Here is a 22,981-nt window from a genome sequence, read left to right on the forward strand (position 1 = left end):
AAATATAAATGGCAATGAAAATAAACTAACAACTAACAAAGCTCTTGGCAAGATATGAGAACTAGAAGTCCTATCCTAGTTATCCTTCTCAATTGTGATGAGAATTGTTCATTGCTACCACTTAGTTAACCCTTACTAAAGAAAGGAAAGTCAAGTGGATGAATTGACTTGAGCCACAAGTCCTAGCCAACTCCCAAGGAAAGACTAGCTTTAGTGCACTCCAAACCAATTAGCAATCTCTCCAATTATCAATCAACAAAGGAATTAGATAACTCAAGTGTCACTAATTACTCTACCTAGGCCAAGAGGAACAAAATCTAACTAATAGCTATAAGAGACATTTCATCAAAAACATAGAGTGCAATACAAGTGAACACATAAATTTGCAAGAATTAAAGAGAGATCTAACTACAAAGGCAAGAGGTCCACAATAGAAAACTAAATCAATCATGAAACAACAAAGAACTTACCAATTGCATTGAAGGAGAAATGTAGATCTACAAAAGAGAATTCACAAACTACAAACAAAGGAATTACATTAGAAGAAGAATCCTACAAGTGCAATAGAGGAGAGGAACGAAAATTAGAAGAGAGAATAAGAAGAAATAGATCTAGATCTAAGAACTAATCTAATCCTAATTCTAGAGAGAAGTGAGAGCTTCTCTCTCTAGAAACTAATTACAAAGCTAAACTAAACTAATTGGTAACTAACATCTAAAGTATGAAAAGTATGAAAAGTATCTAAAGTATCTCCATTCCCCCTTCAATCCTTGGGTTAAATAGCATCAGAAATGAGTTGGATTGGGCCCACAAGGTTTTAGAATTCGTTGGCCACGTTTTGCTTTAAGTGAACTAGGTGGCAGCAACGGCGCGTGCGCGTACTTTGCGCGGGCGCACCACCATACGTGTAGCAACTATGGCAAATCTTATATCATTTCGAAGCCCCGGATATTAGCTTTCCAACCCAACTGAAACCGCATCATTTGGACCTCTGTAGCTCAAGTTATGGCCGATTAAGTGCGAAGAGGTCGGCTTGACAACTTTCCGGTTCTTTCATTTCTTCATGAGTTCTCCAACTTTTCATGCTTTCTTTCTTCATTCCCTTGATCCAATCTTTGCCTCCTAAACCCTAAATCACTTAACAAACATATCAAGGAATCTAATAGAATCAAGGTGAATTAAATTTAGCTATTTTGAGTCCTAAAAAGCATGTTTTCACATTCAAGCACAATTAAAGGAGAATATACAAAACCATGCTATTTCTTGAATAAATATGGGTAAAAGGTGATAAAATCCCCAAAAATTAATACAAGATAAACCGTCAAATTGGGGTTTGTCAACCTCCCCACACTTAAACCAAGCATGTCCTCATGCTTAAACCAAGAATGAAGTAAGGGTATGGCATTTATTCAATGGAAACTAACTAAATGCAATCTACCTATATGCAACTATCTAAATGAATGCAAGTGCTTGGTCAAAATAAATCAATTCCCAAGAAACATATATGCACAAGGGCTAAGGACTAGCAAGTCTAATCCACAATTGAATTGAGTTATTAAATATTTTTACAAACTTGCATGAAGAATGATGATCATAGGTGAAAACATGTAATTGAGCATCAAACCCTCACCGGATGTGTTTGCACTCTATTCGCTCAAGTATTTAGGGTTGATTCACTCAATTCTCCTCTATTTCCTGCTTTCCAAGATTTGTTTTTCTTCTAACAATCAACATTTATTTCATGCATGCATACAAGTATCATGAGGTCTTTTCATTGGTTGTAATGGGGCTAGGGTCAAGATAGGATCATATATGGCTAGTGGACTTAAGGATTTGAATCTTTGATTAACTTAAACTTTCCCACCTAACCTATATAATGACCTATACAATTAAATTCTACTATAACTACCCATTCTACTCACTTTTTCACATACTCATGCATCCCTTTTCATTTCACAACACTTATGCATTGATCTTATTGAGCTTCGCTTTGGGGCATTTTGTCCCCTTTTTATTATTTTTCTTCTTTTTTTTTTCTTTTCTTTCTTTTTCTATTTTTTTTCTTTTCTTTTCCATATTGTTTTTATTTTTCTTTTGTTCTTTTGTTTTTCTCATTTTTTTTCTTTCTATATACAAGAGCATCAATGCATAAGGTTTTACATTTGATCAATACATGAGTATGTACCCAATTCTCAATATTTTCAATAACAATACAAAATACCCTTTTATTCACCCAATGTCCCAAGGTTCCCACACTTGAATGATACTCACACACACTAGCCTAAGCTAATCAAAGATCCAAATAAGGACAATTATTGTTTTTCGCTTTAGGCTTGTAATGTGCTAAAATAAGAACAAGTGGGTTAAGCGTAGGCTCAAATTTGCTAACAATGGAAGATAAAAGGTAGGCTATTTGGGTAAGTGAGTTAAATGAATTGATGGCCTCAATCACATAAATGCATGAATACACAAAATAATGGACATAAAGAATCAAACAAATCAAAGATTACAATCATAGAAAGAGAATAATGCACACAAGAAGGAAAAATAAGTGGTTATAAGATGTAACCACATCATTAGGCTCAAGTCTCACAAGCTTGTGTTCTTAGCTCAAAACATGTTCCACAATATATATAATTCAAGCAAGTTCTATGAAAAGTTTTCACTCAAATCAATTGACATGCCCTATAGATAGAAATCTTGAAAAATTCTCATTATCTTGACTAAGCTTATTATGTATACATATGCAAAAATAAGAAAATGCAAGTAAAAATCCTAAAATCCTAGAATGAAATGCAAAAGTATTGGAGTTAGAAATTTGTCACCCAAGATTGCCGATCGGTCGGACGACCTCCCCACACTTAAAAGTTTGCACCGTCCTCGGTGCACTCAAAGATGAGCAAGGGGGTATGACGACTCTCCGGATTGCTATGTGTTCTTTCTTCCGCTTCCATGGTTGCTTGTGGTGCATTCGTTATGAAAAACAAAAATATAACACCATAAGATGAGAAGATATAAAAGCAGGGAAGTATACATTGTTGGAATGAGGTAAATCACTAGAATGAGGTGAGTGAATTAGTGTGACATTAAGAAATACTAGGTGTGTAAATTCTAATTTGCGCGGTTTAGAATACACATTAGCATAAAAGCTATGTCACCAAAGAAGCATGCACTTCACTTATCCTAGTGTGCTTGAGATGCTTTAAGTAAGCTTGTAAGGTAAGACAAGCATTAGAGAAGCATGAAAGCATTCAAGTCAAACATATGGATGGATATAATGATGAAATACAATGCACTAAGGTAAATGCTCAACATTATCCATCAAGAGGTAGCCTAATCGAGGGAAAAGGATCCAAATCACATGATGGCTAGCTACAACATGCAATTCAAAAGAGTTATAAGCTCGAAGACAATTCTCATCACTTGGTATTTTTTTTTCAAAAGGTAAGCATGAAAAAACCAAAACCAAGTAACAAAATATAACCTCAATCATAGAATCCAACAAAGATTATCTACAAACATTCATGCTAAAATAGCATTTAGGCAATAAGGGATATAGCAATGTATAGTAAACAAAGTCAATAATCCAACACTTATGATGAAAAGAGAGAAAATAAAATGAAAACTAAACTAAAACTAGCTAATCAACTAACCAACTAACTAATTAACTAACTAAAATAAATGGTTATCCATGGTGTTTGGAAGTGTTGGATGAGGGGTAGGAGAAAGGAAGAAGAAAGGAGAAGGAAAGAATTGGAAAGAGGAGAAGAAAAGAAAAGTGGATGGGAGAAAGAAGTCCGCGCGTACGCACACATGGCGCACGCGCGTCGTTGGCTTATTTCGAGAGTGGCGCGTACGCGTCATGTGCGCGTGTGTGCAAGTGGGGTTTGTGCCAGAGGCACAACGTTGGCGCGGCGCAGGCACAACTCTCTGGAAAATGTATGGAGGTTGGAACTTCTCAATCCGCGTGTACGCACGCATGGCGCGCGCGCGTGGATGGTCGAAAATGCTGGAAGTGCGCGTACGCGTACGCGTGGATGGTGCTCTGTTTTTCAAAATTTTTTTTTCTATGTTTTTGCACCAATCCAAGCATTCCAAACCTCCAAACAGCTACCAAAACACCATAAAACCTTATTTAGCATACTTAAACTACCAAACATACTCAACTAACTAAACAAAACATGAAATTAAGCTAATTCTACCAATATATACAAAAGAGAAAATGAAAGGATTTTACCATGGTGGGTTGTCTCCCACCTAGCACTTTTGTTTATTGTCCTTAAGTTGGACTTATGGGGAGCTCCTCTCAAGGTGGCTTGTGCTTGAAGCTATCCTTGAACATCCACCAATGCTTGAATCTCCAATAAGCTCCATTCTTCAATTTTAATATCTTCAAGCCTTGATGGAGTTCTTCACAAACCATGGGCTCCCAAAATTGATCCTCATATATTCCCGGATCCCATATCTTATTTCCACACCCATCTTCAAGTTGATTATCATTATTCCATTTGGGTGGCATGACCTTAGAATTCTCAATAAAGTGACCAAACATTCTCCTAGACCCAAACAATCTAGCTTTATACCAAACCGTGCAATTAAGCTTTGAACATGCAACCATAATGAGCCTAGAATAATGTTTCCAACCACTAGCCATTTCCTTTTTGCTTTTAAAGCCACAAATATGTCTAAGTTGACCATCCGTCTCAAGCAAACCATATTCAAGGGGAATAATAAAGCTTGAGTATAAGGAATTTACCCACTTGAATGAAAGAATGGATGGTGGTGGCTTGGGGAGAGGTATCTCCAACGTGCTAGCAAGCTTTACTCCCTTGTGTTCTTTCTTATTAATCTCCATCTCTTCATAAGCTTCTTCACTTCCAATCCTTTGTTCATCAATTTCATCTAACTCTTCCTCATCACTCAAATCATAAATGGGAGGTTGAGAGAAATCTACCTCCACATTGCTTTCTATCTCATTGGGAGAATGTTCTTCAAATTCAAAGGATTCACCACCAAGATGGTTGGATGCATGATCTTCATCACCAAGGGAACTCAATTCTTGCTTCATTCTTTCCAAGTCTTCATTCAAAAATTGTTTTGGAGGTTGTGCACTTTCCTCCTCAACATCAAATTTACTCTTCTTGGAGGGATTTTCTTTGATTTTAGCTTCCCATGGAGGTTCCGCATCTCCTAAGTCTTCAACCACTTCTTCCTTTTCTTTAATAATCATAGGCTCCTCCAATTGTTCTAACACAAAGTAGCATTCCTTCTTTTCCACCGGAGTTTCCAATCTTTCCTTCATGCTATGCTCTTTAATTGGTTCTCCACATGTGACCATGGGAGTGCTTTGAGTGCTCAAGCATTGGGAGGCTAAAATGCTTACTACCTTGGTCAAGGTAGCCATAAATTCTAGTGTCTCCCTTTGCATTTCTCCTTGCCCTTGAAGTATAAGGCTAAGGGTTTCATCCATTGAGAATTGGGGTGGATAAGAGGGTTCATTGTCTTGGAGAAAGAGTTCATTATAGGAAGGTGGTTCTTCTTGGTAAGGTGGTGGTGTGTATTGAGGTGGTTCTTGGGAGTAGTAATCTTGGAATTGTGGTTCCATGTATGGCTCATATGGTTCAAAAGGAGGTTGGTATGGTAGGTAAGGATCATGGTCATATGGAGGTGTTTGTTGAAAATAGGCTTGTGAGTGTGGTTGAGGGTCATGTTGAGGATATGACTCATAGGCATATAGTGGTGGTTCTTGGAAATCACAAGGAGATCCACCATAGCCATTTGATTGATATGCATCAAAGAATGGCTCTTCCTCATAGTGCATTCGTGGGGGTTGTTGCCATGATGATTGATCATAAGCATATGGCTCCTCCCACCTTTGGTTATCCCATCCTTGACACACATCTTCATTGTAGCTCCCATCACCTACAACATAGTTGTAATCACACTCATAGCCAAAATGAGAATTCATGGTGAAAAGATAAAATAAAAACAAAAGCTAATAGAAAACAAAAGAAAAAAAATTCTACAACTAGCAAATAAAGCAAAAAGCAAGATATTCACACTATTCACATATGTACAATAACCAATAACATAACACCATTGCAACTCCCCGGCAACGGCGCCATTTTGATGAATGGATTTTTGACGGTTTAGAATTTCACAAATGAAATCTCGTTGCTAGTATAGTTTCTAAACCAAGCAATAATCCTTTCATACAAAAGATTATTTGTCACAAGTAACAAACCCCTAAATTTATAAACCGAAGTATTGGAACCTCGGGTCGTTCTCCCTAGGAATTGTAATGAAGTGTCTTGTTATTGGTTGTGAATTATATTTGGGGTTTTTAAGCTTTTGGACAAGAAATATAAATGGCAATGAAAATAAACTAACAACTAACAAAGCTCTTGGCAAGATATGAGAACTAGAAGTCCTATCCTAGTTATCCTTCTCAATTGTGATGAGAATTGTTCATTGCTACCACTTAGTTAACCCTTACTAAAGAAAGGAAAGTCAAGTGGATGAATTGACTTGAGCCACAAGTCCTAGCCAACTCCCAAGGAAAGACTAGCTTTAGTGCACTCCAAACCAATTAGCAATCTCTCCAATTATCAATCAACAAAGGAATTAGATAACTCAAGTGTCACTAATTACTCTACCTAGGCCAAGAGGAACAAAATCTAACTAATAGCTATAAGAGACATTTCATCAAAAACATAGAGTGCAATACAAGTGAACACATAAATTTGCAAGAATTAAAGAGAGATCTAACTACAAAGGCAAGAGGTCCACAATAGAAAACTAAATCAATCATGAAACAACAAAGAACTTACCAATTGCATTGAAGGAGAAATGTAGATCTACAAAAGAGAATTCACAAACTACAAACAAAGGAATTACATTAGAAGAAGAATCCTACAAGTGCAATAGAGGAGAGGAACGAAAATTAGAAGAGAGAATAAGAAGAAATAGATCTAGATCTAAGAACTAATCTAATCCTAATTCTAGAGAGAAGTGAGAGCTTCTCTCTCTAGAAACTAATTACAAAGCTAAACTAAACTAATTGGTAACTAACATCTAAAGTATGAAAAGTATGAAAAGTATCTAAAGTATCTCCATTCCCCCTTCAATCCTTGGGTTAAATAGCATCAGAAATGAGTTGGATTGGGCCCACAAGGCTTTAGAATTCGTTGGCCACGTTTTGCTTTAAGTGAACTAGGTGGCAGCAACGGCGCGTGCGCGTACTTTGCGCGTGCGCGCCACCATACGTGTAGCAACTATGGCAAATCTTATATCGTTTCGAAGCCCTGGATGTTAGCTTTCGAACCCAACTGAAACTGCATCATTTGGACCTCTGTAGCTCAAGTTATGGCCGATTAAGTGCGAAGAGGTCGGCTTGACAACTTTCCGGTTCTTTCATTTCTTCATGAGTTCTCCAACTTTTCATGCTTTCTTTCTTCATTCCCTTGATCCAATCTTTGCCTCCTAAACCCTAAATCACTTAACAAACATATCAAGGCATCTAATAGAATCAAGGTGAATTAAATTTAGCTATTTTGAGTCCTAAAAAGCATGTTTTCACATTCAAGCACAATTAAAGGAGAATATACAAAACCATGCTATTTCTTGAATAAATATGGGTAAAAGGTGATAAAATCCCCAAAAATTAATACAAGATAAACCGTCAAATTGGGGTTTGTCATCGGTTACTAACCCGCTCCCGACGTTATCCAGCAACCTCTGTCTGGATAAGGCTTTCCTATTGGCTATACCCCTGTGTACAGGAAATAACCCCTCTGCCACCACAGGGTCCACTGCACGCAGGAAATAACACATCTGCCACTGCAGGGATGTACACCGACACACCTTCTGTATACAGGAAATAACCCCTCTGTCACTACAGAAATGGAACAGGTGGTCACGGTACTTCTGTAGCAGGAAATAACCCCTCTGCCTTACAGAAATAAAATATGGATCTGTACCGTAGGAAAGCGTTCTCAGTGATCACACCATTATCTATCTGACTGCCTCACTGCAGCAGATGATCATACAAGTATATCTGGAGTTGCCTTAACGCAACAAATGAATAAACACATCTCTTGGGTTGCCTCAAGCAACAAATAAATATCTCTTGGGTTGCCTCAAGCAACAAATCATCACATAATCATTCTCATTATCATCATTCATCATCATTCTCATTATTCATCATCATTTTCACATTTTTATGCAGTACCTCTTTCTTTCTCTGTTCAATCATACTGTACAAACTTTACATCTTTCACTTTTACAACATCTTAATTCAAACCATTTCTCTTTATCACATTACTCTTTTCTCTTTGTCTTTTTACTTTGCTCTGATTACTCTTTTTTCTGTATCCCTTTATTCTGCTCTGGTTACTCTGTTCTCTGTGTTTCTTTACTCTGCTCTGATTTCTCTGTTTAACATATGTATTTAAAGCTTATGTAAATTTCGGTATGAATAGTTAGTCTGTCCCAAGTATAGGTTCATTAAGTCTATACTGAAACAGTTTAACTTTTCATATAATACCTAACCCTATTCGCAATTCCAGGACTAACTATGTTTCCCTAGTTCGTTCACTAGTCTCTGTCTGTTTTTCTGTCATTAAAACTTTACAGACTATTTCTTCGATTTTTATCTTTTCTTCAACTTTTTATCTTTTATTTATCTTTGCCTCACTAATATGTTTTTACCACTCCCTAAGTGTTTTATGAAAGTAATTATGAGATTCTGCGCTTAAAGTTGTCTTTCTAAAGCTTTTACAGAAAACTGCCTTTTCCGCATTATTTTATTATTTTTATTAAAATATTATTTTTAATTAAATATTATTATTTAATATTTTATTATTTTTTATTATTTTATCATGAAATTTTCGAAAATTAACTTACTTTTACTTTTAACCTTTAAAATTCACTTTTTACCACCCGTAACTTTTAATATTTCTACTTTTACCACCCTAACTTTCAGAAATTACTAAATAACCCCTCAAACACCAAAATAATTACTTCCTTGCCCTTTTATGAATCAAAAAGGTGTTCTTCATTGTTCTTCATCACACTCAAAGTGTTCTTCATGTTCTTCATAAATTCTTCAGATTCTTTCTCTGTTTTTACCCGTTTTTCAGTCTTTTCAGCAACCGATTTTTACTATAATTCATAATAAATTAGCAGCCACTAAAACCCCATCTTTTCTACATGATTTCAACACAAATTGAACCTCAATTTAAGCTTAGGGTTTCGTTTTTCCAGCTGCCCAAGAACATGAACTTTAAAGCTTGAATTTCATCAAAATTTCACCAAATTTTCACCAAGAATCAATCATATAAGCAACCAATTTTTAGCACAGCCAATTTATACAACATTCACACAACTCAAACACAAATAATCAAGATTAATTTCGTGACACCCTACCTGGTTTTGCTGCTCCTAATTCGGTTAAACTTTCAGGTGGTCCTTAAGCACTTTTTCCTCCTAAATCACATCAAGAACAACTTTAAATCCAAAAACTCTCAACTGACCAAATCTCACTCAGTATGTTAGCAAGAGATATCTCACCTTAGACTTGCTGGAAATTCACGTTTCTTGGCCCTCAAGTCAAGTTAAGCATGATTCCTAAGGAAGAACATCAAGAAAACACATGTTTTGCATGGTTTTCCTTGAAAACCGAATTGAAATGGGAGGGAGACAGCCATCTCACCTTATTTCTATCCTTGATAAGTTATATGGTTATGTAGAGGAAGAAGAGAGGATCATTTTGGTGAAATCGGAGTTTTGATTTGAGTTTTAGTTCAGAAGAAATCAAGCTTTGAAGATTAAGTGTTCATGAAAGTTTCTCTCTTTTCTCTCTTGTTATTTTCAGCCAAAATGATGAAATGAGACAGCCTTGGAGGTCTTGGGGGTGTAAGGTGAGTTGTGATTGGTTGGCTTGGAGGTGGATTAAAATAATATTAAAATATCTCTGGTGTACAACTACTAAAACTAGGTGTATCGGAACACTCGTAAAAACACCTCTAAAAATTATTTTCTGAGCTACTAGCATAAATGACACTAGTAACATATTTATTATGAGAATAGTACACGTATAATGAGGCCTTAGCATTGCTAAATTCATCAGAGAGTGTTGGTGCTAAGCTACACCAGTAAACCGTAAACCGTAAACCCGGTTAAATCGATTTTCTGTTTTTAACTAAAACTGACCAGGTAACCTTATAATATTATTCAAGAAGCTTATAATACTAATATAATGATAATATCATCCTATTATCTCTCTTCTCTCATAAATCGAGTCCGGTTCATCAAACTGGGACTATTTACAAAAAAACCAAATCAAAACTTCTAACCGATACGGTTCAAAAACCAGGTTCTTCGTGACCGCGTTATCGAGCTTGTCTCGGAAAAGGTTCTAACTTAAAGATGACATAATGACAATGAGGATTGAGATACTTGATGATATATCAAAGGTTTTCCCCTTACTGATCTTCCGGAGAAATCCGTACTTTCAGAAAAGATTTTGCGTTCTCGAAAACCGAGGTTGTTACAATAACTACTCAATTGGATGAAGACCGAAAGCTTTCAAGTAAAATCAAGAGGAAAGATAGAAGAAGAACAATAAAAATTAGTATTGATCCATCAAATTACAACAGAGCTCCCTAACCCAATGAAAGGGATTTAGCTGTTCATAGCTCTTGAAGATGAAAACAAAGATGGAGAATACATCATAAAACTAGAAATTGCAAAGAAAGTAAAATACAAGGAGTGGTTCTTCAGCCTCCAGAACTATTTTACAATTCAAAGCTACTCCTATATATACTACTCTTCTCAGCTTCTAGTTCACTCTTCAAGTCTTGGGCCTTTGGATCTTGAGTTTGAAGCAGTTCCTTTCTTTATTTGGGCTTGGCTTTACTTGCAGAGAGAAAGTGCGGAGTGGGCAGAGACTTAAGCTCAGGGCGTAAGGAGTGTTAATCATTTAGTGAAAGTCCAAGTTCGGGAACGTTAGTGACACTTAACATTGTCACTAACGTTCCAATGCACCCCTTTTGCCTCACGTTAAAACCCACGTTAACTAGGTTAACGTGGCTTTTAACGTTGCCTTGTCAACCTTCGAGAACGTTAGTGACACTCAACATTGTCACTAACGTTCCAGTGTGCCCCTTCTTGCTTCACGTTAAAGCTCACGTTAACTAGGTTAACGTGGCTTCTAACATGGCCTTTGCCATCCTTCGAGAACGTTAGTGACATTCAACATTGTCACTAACGTTCCAATGTGCCCCTAGGTCTCACGTTAGAGTCCACGTTAACTAGGTTAACGTGGCTTCTAACGTGGCCCTCTTTTAGCCATCCCAACGTTAGTGACAATGTTGAGTGTCACTAACGTTGGCTCATCCTTCATTTCTCATCATTAGCTTCCACGTTAACCAAGTTAACGTGGAAGTTAACGTGACTCTTGGGGGTTGTGTGGTTGCTTCAACGTTAGTGACAATGTTGAGTGTCACTAACGTTGTCGACAACTCTTCATCTTCTACGTTAGTTCCCACGTTAACCAAGTTAACGTGGGAGTTAACGTGGTACTTAGCACCATAGGCCAACGTTAGTGACAATGTTGAGTGTCACTAACGTTGGCTTCTCTCCCTCCCCCTTAACGTTAGAGGCCACGTTAACTAGGTTAACGTGGCTTCTAACGTGGCCACTTATGAGTAATTGCCAACGTTAGTGACAATGTTGAGTGTCACTAACGTTGGCTCAACTTCTTTTCTCCACGTTAGAGTTCACGTTAACTTGGTTAACGTGACTCTCTAACGTGGGCATTGATGGCTTTTTGAGAGTGTTATTGGCAATCACTTTTCTCATTAATCTTTGCAAGTTACCTCCCCTTTTCCTGCTTCTTTTTGGTCCTGAAATCAAGCAACAAAGTGCATCAAAGCTCTAGTCCAAGTCATGAGTAATGCAACATAATATTTGTCACTAAACTTATGCAAAATCCTCATGAAATCATGTAAAATGCACAATGTATGCTTGAGTCAAGGCATAAATTAATATTTACCCAAAACTAGCTTATTTCCTAAAGAAATGCATGAAACTAACCTAAAAACAGTAAAGAAAAGGTCAGTGAAACTGGCCAAGATGCCCTGGCATCACAACACCAAACTTAAAGCTTGCTTGTTCCTAAGCAAGTATTGGAACAAGAAAATGATGAAGGGAATATCCAGAGGAATGAGTCATTCTTGTGGAAGTCATATTACTGATTTTATGGTGGTTTCATGCATAGCAACTTAGGTTCATTCCATTACTGGCTTTTAGACCCTTATCATGTCCCTAAACACTTACTTTGTTTATATCTCATGAGACTTTTATTCATTGATCCTTTTATTGTTATTTCAAGGGTTATTTGTGTTATTTAGGCTAAGCGCTCTGTAAGGGGCAACTCTTTAAGATAAGCTTTCAGCCAACACTCCCGAACCAGTTGGTTCAAGGTGTTAGGTGTTGAAGCACCCCTAATGACTTACTCCCTCAAGTCTCTCCCCCATACATACACACCACAGGCATATAGTTTATTTATTTTCTTTTCTTGAGACCTTGGTGTCCAGCACCTCTTTGGGTTACTAAATGCTCTGTAGTGAGGGTTACTCTTGATAGTGGATTTTCAGCTGATAATCCCGGGTTAGTTAACCCAAGTTACCAAGTGATAAAGCACCCCTAAGAGCTTATTCATCCAAGTAGATCCCTCACACAGGAGCACCACAGACACTTGCTTCAAGATTAAAACTATTGATGCCTAGCCTTATTGCTTACTCTTTTTTCTTTTGTTTTTCACTTCCATTGTTCTTTCCCTTTTCTTTTCTTAGGATCTTGTTATTATCTTAGTCTCATGAGTATATCCAAAGTCAAGTATTCAGGTCAGATGGTTGTCCTCCTAGCCTTGTGGTTGAACCAACTTAGCTAACTTATGACTACCCCAAAGATTCATGAATGCACTTCAACAATATGAACTCTACCCTGGTCTTTTGAAAACAATCATTCTCTTCTTCATTTGATTTAAAATGGACAAGCTTACAAGTAAATAAGGGAATGATGCAGTGATATTTAAACCAGAAATTATGGACCTATTCAGAAAGAAAACTTAAAAGACAGAAAAATTTTTTTAACATGACATGGAAGCAGGTTCTATTTCATACAAGATCTTCCTTATTTAAAGCATAGAAAACGATGGACTAAAAGGAACTCCACCACCTTTCATTCATGTGGATGCCCGTGCTCCCCTCCTTGCTTGTCCTCATTGTGTCTCTCCTGAGTGCTTGTGCTCCCACTTCCTTTGCCTTTTCCAAGCAGCTTCTTCTAGAAACCACTATCTTCCATCTTCTTCTTGAGTGTCTCCTTTTGCTGTTTCACTTTCCTCTCTTCTTGTTCTACAAATTCTTTTTGGACTTCATCATATGTGGGGATGGCATAGTGTAGATGATGCATATTACTGGTCATGTAGTTCAACTCGGCTTGAGTGTTTACATAGAACTCCTCCCTATGTAGTTGCCTTCCTTCATTGAGTACACTGAACTCATTGAAAGTTTTCATTTGGGCTATCTGCCGCTGGTTGAGCTCTTGCAAGTGCTTCTCTTGAAGCTCTTGCCTCTTATTCACTTGGTTGATGGCTTGTGTGAGCTGGGAGTAGCGTTCCTGCTGCTGCTCCATTTGTTATTTTTGCCATGCTTCCTGTTGACTCAGCCGGTTCAGTATTTGCTCTTGTCCTTCCATATGTCTCTTTCCTAAATCTTCAATGGCTCTTAGAAGGTGAGTCATATTCAAGTTGGCTAGGTCATAATGCTCTTCTTGTTGATATTCTTCCTAATGGTATTCTTCTTGGTGAGCTCCTTCCTAGGCCCTTTGCCTTCCTATATGTGGCCTTCTTAGTTACTGAGCCGGTGTGGTATAGACCATTCGCTCGAGTGTGACTGGCCTCCCTGGGTTCACCCAGTCTGGGCTGCTGTCCTCAAATATTACCTTGGCCTTGTTGCACAAGCGGAGAATGGTGCTGGGGTACCAAAGTCTGGCACCTGAGTCAGCTTTCTCAGCTGACTCTTGAATCCCTTCGGCAATGAGCTCATGCACTTTGATTTCCCCACCTTGTACTAAGCATTGTACCATAGTGGCTCGATTGATGTTGACCTCTGAATTATTAGCAGCTGGTAGGATGGACCTCCTTACAAGCTCAAACCACCCTTTGGCTTCAGGGTGAAGGTCTCCCCTTTTTATGAATTTTGGTCTCCCATCTGAGTACCTCTCCCAGTCAGCGGCTATGACACAAATATCTGATGCTATCTTTGAGAGCTCATCCTTATCGGGGCTTCTACTTATCCTTGCCTGATAACTCTCCTCATCAAAATGAGGTGATTTCAAATGAAGAGCTCTTGTTATGGCACTTGGGCTGAAATCCACCTCCTTTCCTCTCACATAGCTTTTGAAGGTTGGGGCTTTGGTTTTATCCTCTCTAACTGCATTTGCATAGAATTCTTTGATGAGGTTTCCATTGATCTTCCCCTCTGGACTGGTGAGCAATTGCCACCCCCTCTGTTCGATTTTTCTCCAAATCTGTGGTGATTCATTGGCATTGATTTGGAAGATTAACTCTGGCAATATCTTTCTGGCACTTATCCGCTCAAATTCATGCTCATGAAAAGCAGTCTTGAATCTCTTGTCATCAAAGGGAGCACTCACCATAGGTTCCTTCCTCTTTTGCCTCTTTGAACTTGATGATGCCATGACTTGAGTTGTTGTTTGAGGAGATTTGAGGTTTCGGATAGATGAAGAGTGGGTTGGTTAAAGCAATTTGTGATGAAGGGTTTAGTGTGCCAATAGAAGTGTGGAGAGTGGGAATTTGAATGTGAGGAGTGAGCATGCACTAAGGTTCACTTATATAAGAAAATCACGAGTGGATGAAGGGTGTGGATTGCATGAATGTTTACTAGATGAACGGATGGGGTTGTGTATGAAGGAAAGACAAGGATCATCACTTTAATGAGAGTGATTGGTTCGTTCTTCAAGGGTCTTCTATTTCCAATGTTGCAAGGCAACGTTTCCCCATGCGTTCCCTCTTGAGACATGTGTGTAGTGCTCTTCATTAAGTGGCGAAATCTCCCCCATTTAATTGTCCAATCAATCCCTTTTTATGCTTCTTTTCCTTTCCTATAAAGATTTGAAATAAGGGAATTAATATATAAGAAAATTAAAACTCTACGGCTAGAATAAATTGAAAGAAAGGATTTGATTGTTTGTTTATGAATTTCAACTAACTAACTAACTATTGGTGGTTCCTTATATGCATTTTGGTGGCACCATGGGGTGACACCAAACTTAGTTTGAAGCACTGTGATGAAAGTTTTGTGTTCAAAGCTCCCAAGACTAGCATGCAACTTGGTTTGCTTTGAACACCAAACTTGTTCCTCACTATATTCTGCATAAGAAGATTTTCACCAATTGTTTGTTAAGTTTGGGTTGAAGCTCATAAAGATTGACTTATTCATTATCATCTGAAAGCATATAAAACATGGGTTGCCTCCCATGAAGTGCTTCTTTATCGTCACTAGCTTGACGTTTTTCTTTCATCATGGTGGTTGGTAGTACTTAAAGTCCTCCCCTCTTGCTGTGGATTTGTATCCATTGGTTGGATCAATGATCTCTATATGTTCCAAGGAAAGAACTCTGTTGATAGTGAAGACCTTAGGTAACTGAGATGGTACAGTAGGGAGATTAGGAGGAATATCTGGGAAGTAAGATGAGACAACTCTATCCCTTGGAGAGAAATCTTTCGTAGGGATCTTCTTGTTCCTCCATTTCCTTGGTACCTTCTTCTTTGTTTCTTTTGAGGTTGCCTTCCCCTTGGTGACCTCTTTTCTCCAAGGAGTTGTGATGCTGTCTTCACCTGCCTCTAGAGGTTTGGGTTCCTCCAATTTTTCTTTGAGCTGTGGCAGTTGCTGTTTTCCTTGTTTATCAGTTGAGGGGGTTTTAGAATGAACTAGCTGTGCTTCAGTGCTTGTCTCCTCCTTCAGTGTCTCCTTATCGTTTGTGCTTAGTTCCTTGTCCTCTTGATCTGTTTCTTGTGAGAAGTTGAAGACATTGAAGCTGAGTCGTTCATCATGAATTCTCAATATTAGCTCCGCTTTCTCTACATCGATAAGTGCTCTGGCCGTAGCTAAGAATGGTCTTCCCAATATGATTGGGTGAGTATGACTCTCTTCCATGTCTAGAATGACAAAGTCTGTTGGGAGAAAGTACTTCCCAACCTTTAGCAGCACATTTTCCACCACTCCTATTGCTTGCTTTTGAGTTTTGTCAGCCAGTCTGATAATGACATCTGTGGGGATTATCTCATTAATCTGCAGCCTCTTCGCCAGGGATAAAGGTAGTAAGTTGATGCTGGCCCCCAAATCACATAGTGCTCCTTCGAACATAGTCTCACCTATGGCACAAGGGATATGAAAGCTTCCTGGGTCTCTTCTTTTTGTAGGCAGCTCAGGCTGAATAAGTGCACTACATTCCTTGTTCATCACTATAGTCTGCCCTCCTTGAGTGAGCTTTTCCTCAGAAGAAGTTCCTTCATATACTTGATGAATGCAGGCATTTGTTGAATTGCCTTGATGAATGGTATGTTCACATGCAGAGATGCAAACAAGTCTAGGAACATTGAGTATATTCTTTTTCCCACAGCACCATTGAGCAGTTGAGGGAATGGTGCATAGAGCTTCAGCAGCTCTTGTTGTGAGATTTCTGGTTCTTTGTGATCTCTATCCTCCTCCTTTGTTGAGTTGTCTTCAGGTTGTTTGCACATTTTGCCTTGCTTGTCTTCAATCTCTTGATCACTTGTAGTGACCATTTTGCAATCTTCCCATCTTACTTTCTTTGCTTCTCCCTTGGGGTTTTTCTCAGTGTCACTTGGGAAGTTATCAGTAGGTTTGAGAATCTTCTCGGCTAAATATCCCACCTGGAATTCCATCTTCCTAATGGTTTCTCCCTGGTTCTTAATATTGGCTCGCACCTCCTCTTTGAACACCTTATTTTCTTGAATCTCTTGGCATATTCCTTCAAGTAAGGCTTCAATCTTAGAGAGCCTGTCATCAATTGATGAGTGGTTCGAAGCAGATGTGCTGTTTTGGTTTTGATAAGTATGTGGAGAAGTGTTGTTGTGGGGGTGTTGAGATGTCCTCTGGGTGAATTGTTGGTGAGCTGCATTGTTGTTGGAGTTGTAACGTCTCTGGTCTTGGTTTTGATCTTGCTCAGTTCCCCACCCAAAGTTCGGGTGATTTCTCCATCCAGGGTTGTAGGTCTTGGAATATGGATCATAGTTTTTCCTTGGTGAATTCCCAATGTAGTTGGCTTGCTCCTGACTCCCTTCTGCTTCTTGGTTTACTCCTTCTTGTGTTGTTGATGAAGTGGAGATTGCTGCTACTTGGTTCATCTCCATCTTCTTGGTGAGGTCAGCCAGCTGCTGGGTAATGAGCTTGTTTTGGGCCAACAGAGCATCCATATTGTTTAGCTCCATCACTCCTCTTGTGTTCCCTCTTTCGGAAGCATAGAAGTAGTCGTTTTCTGCTACTGTTTCAATAACATCTATGGCTTCCTCAATGGTCTTCTTCTTGTTCAAGGACCCTCTAGATGAATGGTTTACTGCCTTCTTTGACTCATAAGAGAGCCCTTCATAGAAAATGTGCAGCTGGACCCATTCGTTGAACATGTCAGGTGGACACCTCCTTGTTAAGTCTTTGAACCTCTCCCATGCTTCATACAGAGTCTCACCATCCTGTTGCCTGAAGGTTTGAACCTCAGCTCTCAGCCTATTGATTTGTTGAGGAGGGTAGAATCTTGCTAAGAATTTGTTCACCACATCCTCCCAAGTTGTCAAGCTCTCCCTTGGGAAGGATTCCAGCCACTTGGCTGCCTTGTCTCTGAGTGAGAAGGGAAATAAGAGCAATCTATAGGCGTCAGGATGAACACCATTAGATTTCACTGTGTCACATATTCTCAGGAAGGTGGTCAAATGTTGGTTGGGATCTTCTTGAACACCTCCTCCAAACGAACAATTGTTCTGAACAAGGGTGATGAACTGTGGTTTAAGTTCAAAGTTGTTGGCATGGATTGTTGGCTTTTGGATGCTACTTCCACAATTGCCTGGGTTTGGATTAATGTAAGAGCCCAAAACTCTTCTATCCTCCCCAGCATGATTTGCTCCACCTTCTCTGCCATGGTTGTGAATCTCTTCTTCATGATGATTTTCCATGTTTTCTTCCATGTTTGGTTCAAAGTATTCCTCAAACTGTTCCTTCTCTTCTTCAGCACCAACTACTCGTTTTTCTTTTGCCTCCCTCCTTAGTCTAAGGAAGGTTCTCTCTGGTTCAGAATCAAAGGAAGTTGAAGCCCCGCTTCTTCTCCCTGTCATACAACCAACAAGTACAAGCAGAGAAAATAGGTGTAGACAGTATTTGTGTCGGAATTGATGTTAGTTGTGGGTGATGCAATATATCAAACAATTAGTGGGTTAGCAAACAGAATTGAAAATAACAAAGAAAAACAAAAGAGTAGATGGAGAAGGGAAGAAGTTTAACTAAAACAAAAAGTAAATCACTCAAACAGAAAAATAAAATTCACAAAATAAAATGCTCAATCTAGTGATCTTCCAATCTAATCATTGTTGATGCACAATCAATCCCCGGCAACGGCGCCATAAACTTGATGCACGAAAAACTTGTCTCTCAACAAATCTCCCTTCGGCAAGTGTACCGAAGTTGTCGTCAAGTAAAAACTCACAATAGAGTGAGGTCGAATCCCACAGGGATTGATTGATCAAGCAACTTTAATTAGAAGAATGTTCTAGTTGAGCGAATCCAGAATTTGAGTTGAGAGTTGCAGAAAATAAAATGGCGGGAATGTAAATAACAGAAAAGTAAATGCTAGAATTAAATGACTGGAAGTAAATGACTGAAAATAAATTGCAGAATTGTAAATGGGAATGGGGGATTTACTCATAAAAGTAAATGGCAGAAATTAAAGAGAATGGGTAAGATTAGAGATGGGGAGTTCATTGGGCTTAGGAGATGTTGCAATTCTCCGGATCAAGTTCATTTTCATCTCTTCCTCAATCAATGCACTCATTGATCTCCTTGGCAATCTTAAGTGATTGAATTATAATTTCTTGCAATTCAATCTCTCAAATCTTAATCAATAGCCAATTCCTTGGTCAATTGCTCATGAGAAGAGATGAAGTATGGTCACTGATTATACCACGTGCATTTCCCAAACCAAGTATTGAGAGGGTTACAGTCACATACCCATCCAAACCCAATTTGGTCCAGCATGAGAAAGCATTTCTAGCTTGATCTCTTCATTCCTCTTCCAAGGTTCAAAAGAGATCCAAGTTTGAATAGCTTCTCTTCCAAGATAACTACTCAATTGGATGAAGATCGAAAACTTTCAAGTAAAATCAAGAGGAAAGATAGAAGAAGAACAATGAAAATTAGTATTGATCCATCAAATTACAACAGAGCTTCCTAACCCAATGAAAGGGATTTAGTTGTTAATAGCTCTTGAAGATGAAAACAAAGATGGAGAATACATCATAAAACTAGAAATTGCAAAGAAAGTAAAATACAGAGAGTGGTTCTTCAGCTTCCAGAACTATTTTACAATTCAAAGCTACTCCTATATATACTACTCTTCTCAGCTTCTAGTTCACTCTTCAAGTCTTGGGCCTTTGGATCTTGAGTTTGAAGCAGTTCCTTTCTTTATTTGGGCTTGGCTTTACTTGCAGAGAGAAAGTGCGGAGTGGGTAGAGACTTAAGCTCAGGGCGTAAGGAGTGTTAATCATTTAGTGAAAGTCCAAGTTCGGGAACGTTAGTGACACTTAACATTGTCACTAACGTTCCAATGCACCCCTTTTGCCTCACGTTAAAACCCACGTTAACTAGGTTAACGTGGCTTTTAACGTTGCCTTGTCAACCTTCGAGAACGTTAGTGACACTCAACATTGTCACTAACGTTCCAGTGTGCCCCTTCTTGCTTCACGTTAAAGCTCACGTTAACTAGGTTAACGTGGCTTCTAACGTGGCCTTTGCCATCCTTCGAGAACGTTAGTGACATTCAACATTGTCACTAACGTTCCAATGTGCCCCTAGGTCTCACGTTAGAGTCCACGTTAACTAGGTTAACGTGGCTTCTAACGTGGTCCTCTTTTAGCCATCTCAATGTTAGTGACATTGTTGAGTGTCACTAACGTTGGCTCATCCTTCATTTCTCATCGTTAGCTTCCACGTTAACCAAGTTAACGTGGAAGTTAACGTGACTCTTGGGGGTTGTGTGGTTGCTTCAACGTTAGTGACAATGTTGAGTGTCACTAACGTTGTCGACAACTCTTCATCTTCTACGTTAGTTCCCACGTTAACCAAGTTAACGTGGGAGTTAACATGGTACTTAGCACCATAGGCCAACGTTAGTGACAATGTTGAGTGTCCCTAACGTTGGCTTCTCTCCCTCCCCCTTAACGTTAGAGGCCACGTTAACTAGGTTAACGTGGCTTCTAACGTGGCCACTTATGAGTAATTGCCAACGTTAGTGACAATGTTGAGTGTCACTAACGTTGGCTCAACTTCTTTTCTCCACGTTAGAGTTCACGTTAACTTGGTTAACGTGACTCTCTAACGTGGGCATTGATGGCTTTTTGAGAGTGTTATTGGCAATCACTTTTCTCATTAATCTTTGCAAGTTACCTCCCCTTTTCTTGCTTCTTTTTGGTCCTGAAATCAAGCAACAAAGTGCATCAAAGCTCTAGTCCAAGTCATGAGTAATGCAACATAATATTTGTCACTAAACTTATGCAAAATCCTCATGAAATCATGTAAAATGCACAATGTATGCTTGAGTCAAGGCATAAGTGAATATTTACCCAAAACTAGCTTATTTCCTAAAGAAATGCATGAAACTAACCTAAAAACAGTAAAGAAAAGGTCAGTGAAACTGGCCAAGATGCCCTGGCATCAATACTTTGTTATTGTTTTTCAGAAGCAGGTCATAACCCACCTTAGTGAGTTACGTGATGGTGACAGAGCAGAGGATCCTTATCATATTTTGGCATCTTTTTGGATATTTCTGCTTAGTTTCTCCCACTTTTGTATTTATGATTGCCTTATAGGCTTACTTTGTAGAGAGATAGATTGTATAAGCTGTTTTAACCATCGAAACTCTGTATGTCTGTATATTGACTAGTCGGCCTAATCTCCGCGGGTTGAGGCTAGTTCCTTATTGATAAACCACTATTTTATGGTTTATCTTGTGCTCAATTGAGTGGTTTTTATCAAGTCTTTGCACACTTATTCATACTAATTGCACGGTTTTACGTTTTCCTTCCTAATTTTGTGCTATGATTGAAAACATATTTCCTGGGCCTTTAAATTGCTAATTTTAATCCTCTCTTATTACCATTCGATGCCTTGATATGTGTGTTAAATGATTTCAGGATTTATAGGGCAGGAATGGCCTAGAGGATGGAAAGGAAGCATGCAAAAGTGGAAGGAATACAAGAAGTTGAAGAAATTGCTAAGCTGTCCAGCCTGACCTCTTCATACTTAACTGACCATAACTTGAGCTACAGAGATCCAAATGAGGCGGTTTCAGTTGCGTTGGAAAGCTAACATCCGGGGCTTCGCAACGATATATAATTTTTCATAGTTTCCTGGCTGTTGAGGGACGCGCACGCGTGGATCATGCGTACGCGTGACCTGGCCAAAATTCAATCCACGCGTACGCGTGATAGTGCCGCGTGCTGGACGTATCAGAAATTGCTGGGGGTGATTTCTGGGTTGTTTTTGACCCAGTTTTCGGCCCAGAAAACATATATTAGAGGCTACAAAGTGGGAGAATCCATTCATTCATTCACACAACTTTCAATATCACAAATTTAGGTTTTAGATGTAGTTTTATAGAGAGGGAGGCTCTCTACTCTCTCTTAGGATTTAGGATTTCTCTTAATTTTAGGATTGCTTCTTCTCAATTCCAGGTTCAATGTTCCTTTAATTTAGTTTCTTTTCTACTTTTAATTTGTTTCTTCTCAATTTTATTATTTATTTAATTGCTTTCAATTTTATTTCCATTATCATGTCTCTTTTCTACTCCCTTCTCCCAACAACGAAGATGGTATGTATGTTGATAGAGTAGACTCCCAACTTGACACACCATTTGGTACGAAAGGATTATTGTTAGTTTAAAAACTATACTTGCAACGAGACTTTATCTGTAAAATTCTTTACTAGCAGAAATCCGTTCGTCAAAATGGTGCCATTGCCGGGGAATTGCAAACGTGTGCCTTATTATTGGTTATTGTAAATATTTGCTTTTTCGTTTCTTTGTTAGTGTTTCTAGTTTTAGGAGTTTATTTTCATTAATTTCTATTAGTTTTTATTTCTTTTGCTACTATGAATTCTCACCCCTCTGCCTTTAAGTTTGATTCCAATGTTGTTGTAAGGAATGGAAGATATAATGAGAACATGCATCAAGGTTGGAAGAATCAAAGATGGGAGGAGCCACAAGGATTTGATCAACCCTCTTGGCAACAACCCCCTCCAATTCGCTATTACCAACAACCATTCAGTGATGCATACCAAGACAATAGTTATGGTGGACCCTTTCTTGACAAACCACCTCCACCAAATTACTATGGTCAAAAGCCATTCCAGGGAGCGTACCAAGATGCTGAATATGGTGGACCCCCTTGTAGTTACCAACAAGTCCCACCATATGCTTATGAACCACCTCCCCAACATACCTTTGAACCAACATACTCACAAGCTCCTTTACACCATTCACCTCCATATGACCCTAACCCATATCCACCATACCAACCACCCTATGAACCGTATGAACCATACATAGAGCCATCCCAATTCAAACCCAATTACTCCCAGGAACCACCACCTCCATATACACCATGTTCATA

The 22,981-nt window shown here is 38.7% G+C and overlaps 1 protein-coding gene and 1 non-coding gene across 2 annotated transcripts in view; one reads left to right on the forward strand and one right to left on the reverse strand.

Annotated features, from left to right (window-relative positions):
* Positions 1-22,981, reverse strand: part of LOC148545743 (uncharacterized) — a 57,948-nt gene that overhangs the window by 17,913 nt on the left and 17,054 nt on the right. The window lies entirely within an intron of this gene.
* Positions 17,733-17,836, forward strand: LOC148545744 (small nucleolar RNA R71). Its single transcript, XR_015901988.1, has one exon. It is a non-coding gene; the product is annotated as a small nucleolar RNA R71 (small nucleolar RNA).

Source organism: Arachis ipaensis, chromosome B9 (genome assembly GCF_059453495.1).
Source record: "Arachis ipaensis isolate K30076 ecotype BB chromosome B9, ASM5945349v1, whole genome shotgun sequence".
Lineage (NCBI taxonomy): Eukaryota > Viridiplantae > Streptophyta > Magnoliopsida > Fabales > Fabaceae > Arachis > Arachis ipaensis.